At 32.8% G+C, this 12670-nt stretch overlaps 1 protein-coding gene and 1 long non-coding RNA gene across 4 annotated transcripts in view; one reads left to right on the forward strand and one right to left on the reverse strand.

The window, feature by feature from the left end:
• The window catches only part of LOC119638212, a 324089-nt gene that overhangs the window by 184471 nt on the left and 126948 nt on the right, over positions 1-12670 (forward strand). The gene's annotated exons all lie outside the window — the stretch shown is intronic.
• Positions 1946-12670, reverse strand: part of LOC119638219 — a 230363-nt gene continuing 219638 nt past the window's right edge. Inside the window, exon 3 of the long non-coding RNA XR_005247404.1 lies at positions 1946-4549. This is a non-coding gene — a long non-coding RNA (uncharacterized LOC119638219). The remainder of the gene's footprint in view (positions 4550-12670) is intronic.

Consider the following 12670-nt stretch of genomic DNA (forward strand, 5'->3'; position numbering starts at 1 on the left):
GCAAACCAAGCACAATTTTCGCTAAACCCTACATCGTGTACTGTCTTGCGAAATTAGTGTTGTGTTCAAAGAAAAATAAGTGAACCTTTGTTCAAGTGCTAAATCAATCCTATCTGGAAGAAGTGTGCATTTGTTGCTAGGAAATCATGTTCACAGACTTCCGACCCTCCTAGTCGTTCGAGTCTAAAGAAAGAAACTGTTAAAGGATGTCTTTCCCAAAGTATTGTTTGCGTTGACTTTAAACTTTGGAAAAATATTTTTGTAGTGTTATGCCATTAGATAAAAAGTAAGATCTTTTTGTCGTATTAAGATCTATATAACACCTGAACAGGCTGTTAACTATACCGCAACATGCTTCCAGATAAGTAAATTGTAGATAGAAATAGCGTTAATGTAGTTTTGTTCTCTCTTTATTCTTTCTCTAAACGAGTAAGCAGTTTTCAGTAGCTCTGACATTTGAAAATGTGCCCCGCCTTTGTAGAGTAAAACTAATTGTTGGCAAATATAAAAGTAAAGTAAACGAATAAGAAGAAAGTAAGAAAAATTCGATTATGAACGAATCTATCATACCCGATATATATTGGGTGGGCGTGACTGATGATTTCCATTTTTGTAGAAGACCAAATGGTTTTTAGTTCGAATTTAATAATAAAAAAAAAAAAAATACAGAGAGCATGAGTGTTCGCAGTTCATGTTGCGATGCAGGCGCGTGCTTTGGGTAATTTAGTCCATTTACAATACCAACCTTCGAGTACGGACTTCTACAACTTTGGCAAGTTCGAAAGCGATATTTACAGTTTTCCGAACTGAAGAATATTTATTACAAATATTTGGACAGATGGGTGGATGGACCGACGGACATGCGTAAATTAATTCAGAATTTAATGATACTCATCAAGATAATACATATATATACACTGCACATAACCTTGGGGGTTGCAAACATTTAACTAAACGCCCCATACTTCACCGGTGGGTATAAAATTTTTAGAAACACATGACGACAAATAAAAAAATATGTTCATATCACACGAAATTTCTTTTCGTGCAGATAATTGCAGAGTAGATTGTCATTTTCCTTAATATGAACAAATTTATACTAAACATGAAAATTGACAATTAGCGGGGAATAATAGATATTTAAATCCCTATTTTCCCTATAGGTAGATGCGAACACTCTATGTACAGTATTCGCAAAATTCGCTTACATTACAGTAATGAATGCAGTACAACTTAATATATTAGGTTAACATATGTTGTAACATTTTGAAAAGTTGTACAACTTGTTCAACTATAAAAAGAACAGAAGAACAATAACACGACAAATATGTAAAATAACGTAAACTTTCTAATATGGTTAGCGAGTGCTACGTGTTTGCATGTAATTGACTTCTGTGTACTTTGGGGTGTTGAGCGTTTGTATGTAGAAACAATATATGTGACAAAGCTGTCAGTTTGACGATTTTACATTAGAGTTGTTATTAAGCAATTACACTTTCGTTGCAATAGAGCAAAAGCGCAAGTAGTTTCATGTTATCTTTGTTATTGATCGTCATTTATATGACTCATGTACTGTGCCAATCGGCAAAAGTTTGTATTTGTCATGAAGCGAGGTGCAAAGAAAAATGCAATAAATAATTTTTCTTCATCTTAACCGAGTATAGCATTTCAAATTTGAAGGTATGAAGGAAGGAAGGACGGAAGAAAGAGTTTTAATTCCGTAGCGGGAACGCAACATCTAGGAAGTGTACGGACGCAGATAATAGGTTGTATGTAAGCAGTACCTGCGATGTACTTTAATATAACTAAAGGCTTATAATCGAAAAGAATATTTAATGTGGTCTGTTCAAGTGCAAAGGATAGATTTCTAACCGTGAGTTTTCTATAGTTGAAGGTAGACCTGATCTTAATATAACATTCTGAAAGAAAGAGACCAGAAGTTTCGAACACTCAAGTGAAAATTTTCAAAGCAACTACACAGACGAATTCAATTTTGTTTCGAACAAGCCACTTCGTTAAGTAAATATGCAGAGCAAGGTGCTATAGACCTCATAATCCAACTTGTCCACGCATTATTATCCCAAGTCGCCTCTTGAGCATTACTTTCTATCGCCTGCTTCAGTAATGTCTGATCTCGTAGTAGCAGAGAACCATAGAAACAACTTTGCTGTCGTGAAATGATCGATGCGGGCATTAGGCGTTTTATATAAAATTTCTCAAAAATATTGGTCAAAGCCGACAGCTTTATGAAAGCAGATCTTAATGCATGTCATAATGGCATTTGAACATCAACGTAAAGCTTCTCTGGTCACTTGTTGGAAATCGCGCCTGGTTGGTTTTATAAGCCTCTCTCAATTGTTCATCATTATTTATTATCAATGGCTGAAAGGAACTGTCGAGTCTACAACGTATTAATAGAGAGAGCATGAAGTTTTTAGAACCAGATTAAGGCGTAGCTGTCTTCTTCAACGGGAAAAGAAAGCAGTAAGGGAGATTATAGTTAAATATCCGCTGCATTTGGCCGAATTTTATCAAAATATCATTTGTTTGCAACATCGTTGGATGTGTACTGCAAACAACATTCTTCAAATCGAAATTCCTAGAGCCAAGGCAACTCTCCTTCTTTTGTGTGTTGCTTTTAAGAAAGAGATTAAAAAAAAAAAGAAAAAGAACAGCAACAGTATTTATAGACAAACAGCTCCTATTACGATTTTCCGCATATAGAGTCCTCATCCTCGCAATGAACAATGCAGGTGGATTTGGGTGGCAGAACTGCAAACATGATTTACACACCTGCTTAGTCTTAAGCCATAGCTGTTAAATATAGTTGCGGTATGATTAGCTTTAAAGGAAGTTTAGCCCTACAATGCTGTTGTGTTAGCAAAAGTCTCAACCAAGGCAGCTTAACCCAATTTCTTAAGATATTTAGTTTTCACTGCAACGTTTTTTCAATGCTAAAATTCCAACGATATACCAAAACCTCTTTGACACTGAATGCTTTCGTGAATGTGTAAACAATTTGCAATAATAAGCTTTTCACCGCAAGTTTAATTAGGTGTTTTAAAAACACTTTAACGTTCCTTAAAACGAATTACCGCGAATGTGCAGGTAAAAAAAACACTTTGAAAGATTTTTTTTTATTTTATGTCAGTTTATTTTATTATTTTCTTATTGTCAAACGTTAAAAAAAAGAATTAATAGATTTTCTTAAGATAACCTTCCAAGACCCAACGTAAGTATTCTAAGAAGAAAAGCGCTGCGTTTTGAATTTTCTGCTTTTTTTTCTTTCGTATAGAAATACTTCAAGCTATACATTAATTTCCATCTAGAGCAAAGATATTCTAAAGATTTTCTAGAGAGAACTAATTTATTTTCAAAAAATTTCAATACATAAGAGACCTTTTAATTACAAGTCTCTCTAAAAATTTCAATTCTATTTTATATGAAACATTATTTATGAAAGGATAGAAGAAGGGCGAAAAGCTAAGCTTGGATATGGAATTATCCTCACACATAACATAGTATCCGTTATGTACGATTGGCTAAATGTATTAAAATTTACATTTTAAAAACGAAAAAATATTTGGATTTAGGTAAACTAAAATCGTTGAAAGGATCTACCTATTAAAAATATTGGTATTAAAAATTGTACAAATATGGTTAAGATGCTGTTAAGCTGAAAAGAAAATTCCTGGTTTCAGAGCGCCCGACAAATTTAAACGGAAAAATCTGAATACTTTTCAAAAATAGTGATAGGCATTTTTGATGGATGGGTAGAAACTGTGGTCTGATGATCTCAAACGTTCCCCTCTACATTACGATATATAATGGCATTTAAATTTCGCCCTCAAAGTCTTGAAAGCTTCCATTCAACTCCCACCAAAGAAATTTTGGAACTTTGCTAGAAGTAAAATTATGACTTTTGCTAAGTTCACGTTCTACTCTAAAAATATCTTATTAGTATGTTCCACAAAGGAAGAGAGAAAAAACATTGCTTTCATATTTTTCCCAATTCTAGCTGATATCGCTTCAGCAACACGTACGCATACAGCAGTAGGATGGAACAGTCATCTTAATATGAAGAAAATAGGTAGAAGTTTTCCAAAGTGTGCAAATCTTTTCCACGGGCTGAAAACGAAGGAGAAAAGATACAACATTTTTCTATATTGTTGAAAAAAGAATATCTGAATGTTTCGACAGATCCCACTTAGTTGTGGAAGGTCTTCAAAGAAAGAAAATATGCTGCATAGTCGCTCAACATAAACAGGTCTTGGGAAAATGGTTCTCCGTCTTGCTAATATTTTTCATAAAGATTTCTTTTGCTTAACTTTATTGAATATTAGTATTCTGCTATCTCCTCTTCCGTCCAAAAAAAAATGTCAAGAATACAATTTTTTTTTTTTTTGATTATTAAAACGTCTTCACCCCTTTAATTTTTACATAAACGAAGTTTTAGGATAAATATAGTGAATTAATTAAATGACTTACCAAGACGGCTCCTTAGTAATCGCTAGTTCAGCACAGTTTAATTGTTCTATTGTTAGGTGCACTGTAAAACAACATAAAAAAAAAAAAGAGTTCAGTTTTCGCGTACATTCATAAGTTGAAGATATACATATAAACTACGCTTTATTAACTTATTTTATTACTCCTTTCAAACACGAATACTGACCCAATTCGGGTTTCAATCAAAGCAATTTGATTCATTGATAAAACTATGAAACAATGCACCGACATCTTATTTTAATAAAGCAATTTAAAAGAGAAAATATTACATAAACATATATACACGCACATTTTTATAAACTCATTAAGCTATTCACGCACACTTTTATAAGCTCATTAAGTTAGTCACTACTTTTTCTAGTCCGGATTTCGATCAAAAAAAAAAAACATTTTATAGGGATTATTAAGCAACGTGTAATAATATTTTCATGAATTTTATTAATAACTATTGTTTTTGAAAGGAATTTTTTTCTTTTTCACTACCCAGCGCAAATTTAAGTGCGCACATGAATAAGAACACGAACCGAAACGATAATAATTTCATCACATTAGTAACTTGTATTGTCTTAAGACAAATTTTTTCTTCTACGCAATATATGGTTATTGAAACAAAGTCGTGCACGCACGATAGAGATTGCAAATGAAACAAAGGATGCGTGTGTATGTGTGCGTGTGTATGTATGCATTCATATTAATATTATAGAGAAGAATAATTTTGGTGAGAGCATCAATGATAAGAGAAAACAATTAGCGAGTGCTGAGGTGACCAGACAATAACATAATAATAATCATAGTCATCTGCTTCACATAAGAAGCCAATAAGATTCACAAGAAAGTATAATTTTCAGAGAGCGAATTAAAATGTGTGCGCGTTCTTCTTAATTTTTTTGTATCATAGGTTTTGGGCCCCTTATTAAAACAAATCAGTAAAAAGAACGGAGCGGTAGTCACATAACGGAAAATTAATCTTTAGTCTAAATAGCGAAAACGAAAGCGAAAGTGAAAGTTAGATAGAACGGTTTATACGTGATTACCCACCAGCCTCTTTCTTAATAATTTAATATTTTCTCAATTAACGAAAGCAAAGAGATCTCAATACACATTTTACTCAATTATTTTAACTTTTTAAAGGCAAAAATTATGCAATATACTGTTGAATAAACATTTTCATGCTTTTTTTTACGGTTTTTAAATGGACTTTTTGTTAAACATTTGTCTTAGTTTTTATTGTTGTATAGTTCTGGACAGCGGCAAACGTAACTTCCTGCTTTTTATTATAAAAAGCAACAATATATACGGCTTTATGTCCGACTCTCCTCTGACTTTCTTAATCTTAATATGATTCTTGATTCTTTGAAGTAATGCAATGCTAATCGAAAACCATTTGGAAACATACCATAGATATACCACTATATGCCACTACACACCTGCCATATTGCACCCTTCGGGAAGCGTTTGTTTGAGTTACTAAAACTATGGCTTCTCCGGCCACCAATTTTCATCTTGGTGGATGATTAAGGCCAGGCGTTCTTTTCACGCAAAGTTCATATGCTGACCGAACAGTCCAACGCGCTGCAGTTTTGCAATAGTTTCAGTAAAGAGTTTGTTAGGATTTTTGCAAAAAAAAAAAAAAAAAAAAACCCTCAATTGTTACAAAACAAAAGAAAAGGCGTTTAAAACATACAAACATATATTCTTAATAAATTGAAAACAAATTTTCGGTTCACTACAGTTTAACTCATTAACATTTGTTGAAACGTTCTGTCAGATTACTGTCATTGCGTTTATGAAGCAATCGTAAGAGGTTTTCATGACTGTCAAGCGATGCGTGCTTTTGTCAATCAATCTCAATTGAAGGAATCACATATACGTTCTCAGACCTTCCAACTTATTTTAAGTAAAGTTAAGAGAGTTAAGCTTAACTGCTTATCAATTTATTTTAAAAATGCATCATCTCTCTGGCGTTCTCTCTCTCTCTTTCTCTATCTCTCTCTCTCTCATTCAAAAAAGTTGCAAACTTTTAAAGAAACTTCTTACTAAACTTTATGTTTTTTTAACTTTTAAAACTTATTTATGCGGTTTTAGATTAATTTTTATGAAACATATTCGTATTTCGTAAGGTAAAGAGGGTTGATTCTGGACGGCTTCCGTGAGCATATAACACTAATTGTACTTAAAAATTTTTCCAATTTACAATTAAAAGATATACGAGAATTTAAAAGAAGAAGACGAATATAAGATTACTTTTAATATATAGAGAAAGATAAATGTTATTTAGTTTAGAGAGATATACGTACATACGAACTGTTGAAGAAAGTCTGCAACTTCATTTTGAAATGTTTCATCAAGAGACGAACGGTGCAAGGAATTGAATGCATCCATCTATCTTATCTCTCATTTTCACCAATAACTTGAAGTTTGAATATTTCATAAATTTTATAAAAGAATCTAAAGTTTTTCCTCTTTTTGTATGTTGTTAACAATGAATTTCATTTATGCATAACATCCCGGATTTAGTTTGCTTCCAACTCCCAACAAAAAATTGATAGATTTTGAAAAAAAAAAAAAAAAAACGATAACACACACACCCGCACACATCCGCCGCATACATACTTAAAACTTTACTAAACTGAACGTAACTTCTAAACTTACACTAATATTTTTTTAACTGACTCATAAGCGATTCGTTTATTTTGGGTAGATTTTCACTGAACTGCATGAAAGAACTACAAGAAAAGAGAGAGAGAGAGAGAGAGAGAGAGAAAAAAAAATAAAAAGACGAGAACACTTATGCTTACAATTCGACAATGCATTTACACGTATATCGAACTGAATGCTTGTAAAACAACAGCAACAAAATTCTAACTTTTAACAAGTTCAAATCGTGTATCAAAAGAAAGGAGCTTCGATAAAAACAAGAAGAAGAAGAATTTTGAAAAAATAAACTGAAAATAAAAGAAGCGAAAAAAACTCGTGGCAAGACAATGAAATTTTCTCGCACAGGCATGTGTGAGGGTGCGAACATAGTTGTCAATGGATGTGTGTTGTACAATCTATAAAAACCTGGATAAAAGAATTCAAAGAAATTGGTTTCACTCGCACGCATAAACACAAGGTACATTACAACTCTTCCAGCTGACTACATGGAAAAGTTTTGCGCGGCGGGGGGAATAAGACGAGAAAAACAAAGCACTTTAGGAGAGCGTTAAGAGTTCTACAACTTAAACACATTTTAATTCTTTTTATGTTTACTTATATAATATATATATATAAATATAATATAATATGTACATTACAGAGGTTATATAAAGTCTTTTAGATCCTTTGTAACAACAACTAACGTTATAATCTCCGCAGTTGAACACAAACCAAACATAGCTTTTTACGAAAAAAAAGGAGGAAAAAAAGAAAAGAAACAGCAACCATATCCCAATCCATTCATTTCGATTGCATTTACTTGGATTTTACTTAAAGTTTCATATAATTTTTTAATCCAATTTATTCCTTTTGATAGTTTTTTTTTCCTCTTTGCATCATACATTATTTACGATAACAGCGAAGTGTTACGAGCAAAACTTAGTTCAATGATGAATGATTGTAAGTAAAGAAGAGAAAGATTTATTCTCTTTCATCTCTTTTACAGGATTGTTGTCGTACAACTTAAGTAATTTTCCAGTGATTGCTGTACGAGTTCAATCTAGCGTTAGATCGTAAGAAATAAAGAAAGCAAGAAAAAAAAAAAAAGAACATTCGAAAGAAGTTGTAAAATAATAAAGTTAAAGTGCTCAGCCATTTTTCTTACTCCCCCAGCTTATCATTCCCTTGCATATGTTCGCTTATAGTACACAGATATCCAAATTGCAGGAGAATTGCAACATTCAAGCCAGCAACGTGACACTATACCACTATATTTACATACATATATACACACATAAATATATATATATATACATATATAATATTTGATTTCTTTATTTTGAAAATTCGCATGACAGTAATGCTATTACTTTAAAAAAATCTCTTTATTATATAAATAATGGAAAATTTATTATGCAACAATAGCAGCAGTCACCTTTTCTTCTTTTCTTTGCTTTCGTTTTTTTGTTTGCGCACATTTCAACTAAACAAAGGTAAATAAAATTTAAATAACATTTCGTGTTTACCCTGAGCTATTTTCCTTATATATATATATATATATATATGCACATATATATGTATATAAGTATAAATCATATGCATTAAAAAAATGACGTTTGCGTAATTTTATTGACAATAATATGTAAAATAACTGAATTTCATGTTTCATTTTCATTACGGAAAATTTTCATTATATGGGGGAGGGTGCACGTGATATTTGGATTTTAAATATAAACTAACCCCTAAAGGCTTACACACATTTCGGTAGGAGGAGGGAGATGGGGAAAGAAATAAAAACAAATAATTATTATTTATATAGGTCGCGTAAGGTGTCCATGTCCGAGTGCACGCAACTTTTATTCTTTACATTTGTATAATACCTTGAGTTTGCTTATTATGCATTTAGGCCGTTGAATATTATTCTGTAGAATACTGTGCCAGTGAACACGAAAATGTAGCATGGAAATGCTAATTCCCGCAAAATAGTTTCAACAACTCTCTTAAACTCCTTCTTTTTAAGTAAATTTTCGTTTATCTTGTTTATTTCTGCTTACATACCCCAGGTGATGGGTATCACAACCACATTTCAATAAATTTCATTTGGGATAGAAGATTCAGGCACTTAAAGGACTCAGTCAGTAGATGGTTTGAAAAAAATTAGCCAAAGAAGGCCTGACAATGCAGCGCCCAATTGATACCAGCCCATCGACGAACACCCCTTCAGCTCGTTCGAGAACATATGAAATGGATTATGGATCAATTAAAGATATTATTGTTCTCCGACAAGTGCAGGATATGTCTTCCCGATAACTATGGAGGGGGAAGAGTCTTGCGAAGACTCGATGAGCGTTTCGCACAACGGTGCATGTCTGAACATATCTCATATGGCGGTGGTTCTTGCATGTCTTGGATTGGGATGTCATTTTCACAGAGCCCAACACCGACTATCAGCCAACCCTCGATTGACTTCATAACGCTACATTAAAAAAATGCTGGAAGTGCACATTGGGATTTACCGGTGAAAGTTTGACCCATGACAACGCAACAGCACATACCGGTGCTATAGTACGCTAGCACTTGGATTTTGAAAAAAAAAAAAATTATTTACTCGATGAAAAATCGAATGAAAATTGCTATTCGGGCTAGTGGCAGTAATACCTCGTATTAATAAATGTTTTTTTCCCAATTACTCTTATAGAACATTGTCGGTGATTCTTTACAAAATTTATAGTTTACAAAAATATATTTACGATTTCTTGAGGCTCGAAATCGCATATATTTGCCCTACCGTTATTAAAGGGCTGAGGCATAGACCAATATTCCGTTTTTTCATTGCTAAGCTTATTTTGAAGTCTCGCTACTTTAGAGAGTGTTGCTCGCCTCCTTTTGAAATGAAATTAAAAGCCTTTTGAAAAATTTTATTACAAAAAACTTCGAAAGTATTCAGATCGTGTTTATGTGAAACTGATTGCATTTTTTCATAGTTTAACTTTCATTAATTGATTTTCCTTTTTTACGAATATTACAAGCGATAAACAACAAGAAGAAAAACTTATCACGATTGTTGTTGTTTTTTTTTTTTTTGTCTTTTGCCTTTGCCTTACACTTAAATTAATTAAAATTGAGACAAGAAGTGCTTGGAAAAAAATTCGTAGACGCGATAAACAGTGAAATTGCAAGGGACTTTAATTGACTCAATAACTCAAAAGAATTTAATCGTGGCGGACATTACTGCAAATATTGTTGTTATTAGGCAAGATTTCAAGAGTCACTTGATGCATAAATTTACGTTCAACCAATGTAACCATAAAAGACAGCGAGCACTTCACGTCTCATTTCTCACAAATACATTCCCACGCATGTAAAGTGATCTAAACACACACAAAACTGCACAAGAGGGAAAATTTTTAATACGAAAAGATTAGAATTTTCTTTGAGAATAATCGCATTGTCTTCTTTTTCTTCTTCTTGTTTGATTCGCAAGGATTAAGAAGAAAAATTGGGTATCTCGCTTGGGGGACCTGAAACGTCTATCGTACATTCAACTGCGACTGAAGAAACCACAAAAATTTTTGCTATTCGCATAATCGAAAACGTTTAGAACCGTGGGGGTTCTTCACGAATCACTCACAATACAAACCACCCCCAGCATAAAAAACAAAGAAAACGTAACTTGCCATGCGAGAGTAAGCTAACATGTAACACAGTTTATAAGTGGTATATCGTCCCTGCAACTTTGCATATTAATTAAAAAAATATGTTAAGAACTACTTAACTCTTCGCTTTGTAGCACTTAAGTGCAAAATGCACTCATGTTCTGATTTTCGATTTCTAAGTTTGTCCTTCTGAGCAAGGCCTTTCCTATTTTTTGCGCTTTAACTATGAATATTTCAGCTTTCTGCCTCGATTTTCGCCCTCATCAAAAATAGGATATATATAAGTGAGAAAATTTTATTCGTTCGCGATTGAATCTTTTACACACGTCACCCTTATCCTAAAGGAAGTTAAAAAAGATAAATTTTCAAGTTCCATAATGTGGAGTGAACGCGGCTGATTTTTTCCATTTTCAAAATAAAAATTTTCATTGGGCAGGAGTGCGGGTGTTGGAAGAGTTTATGTCAATTCTAAACTCTTTTGCAGGCGATCTCTTCATTTTCGCAAACGGGAGAACTTTTACCGCAAATACTGCACAGTGGTGCAGACAGATAGATGAGACAGACGGACTGGTTTATATGCATTCCCAATTTGATACTGATCAAGAATTTATATATAATTTTGGGAGGTTTGTGGAGCTTATTTCTGCGCGTTATAAAGGCAGGGAAAAAAAATTAAACTTTGATACACTATAATGTTGGATAGGCGTGGCAAATTTTTTTGCATTTCCGTACAGGCACTTCAGGATCGCTCATAGAATGTACCTGTCAGCTATAGTTGAAGAGTAATAATCAAAAGAAACTTTTTTATTCCTTTTGAAAAGTAGAGATGTTCATACTTTACGTAGTGATGTGGGTGTGTCCTTCCCCCGATTTGATCCATATTCAAAATCAACCTGCATGTAGGAACTTTCGATGTTTGTGCCAAATTTGAAGTTGATAGCTTCGCTTTGCGGCCACAGGAATATTTATAGCAGACTTTGCACAGAAGGCCGGACATGCCTAAATCGATTTAGAATTTGATGCTGATCAAAAATATATATACTCTGTGTGATCTCTGATGATTCCTTCTTGGCGTTGCAAGCGTTTTGACAAAATGAATATGAAAAGAGTTCGGCTACGAACGGATAGAAGGCCACCACCAAATCCACTCAAAATCTCGGCATCTTTAACAATATGAGTACTTGTGATTATGAGAAGTTCTTCGATATAAACGAAACAATACAAACAACAGTGCAACCTTGTTTTTTTCGGTAATAATTTTTGAAATATAAATAAAAAATTTCTTAAACTTCTCTGCCAACAGAGAAGCAATCACATACATATATAGATTTGAAAAACGAGTTAGAAAAAAAAAAAAAAAGAAAAAAAAAATGCAGAAACATTACAGGAAAGCTCTTCAAAATTACAAAAGAAAGAAAAACTGAACTCTTGTGAAGACTTAACACTTTATTTCTTCTTCCTTTTTTTCGTTTTATTTAACTTCGAGATTTACTTCTTGTATGTATGCATTTCCTGGCAATGCAGTCAGAAAATAAAAGAAAAAAAAAAAAAAAGGAAAAGGGAACGAAAATAAACAAAACATATCTTCCATAGAAGAAATGCTTTTAAATCACAGTAAAACGCACGGGAATATAATAATATCAGCGAGTAAAATAACAAAATAAAAAAATTTAAAAAAAAATAAAAATTGAGAGTTACACACTAATACACTATATATATATATATATAAATACAATTTAGGTGAAGTAAAGTGTAAAGAAACATTATTAGAAAATAAAAAAACATTAAAACATAAAAAAATGCTTGGCAGCCAGACAAAGTGATAGGGAAGCAAAACAGGCCCGGGGTAAGTCGCAGTCGCAGTAACAAGA

The sequence above is a fragment of the Glossina fuscipes genome, unplaced genomic scaffold (assembly GCF_014805625.2).
Source record: "Glossina fuscipes isolate IAEA_lab_2018 unplaced genomic scaffold, Yale_Gfus_2 85, whole genome shotgun sequence".
NCBI classification, from domain to species: Eukaryota; Metazoa; Arthropoda; class Insecta; order Diptera; family Glossinidae; genus Glossina; species Glossina fuscipes.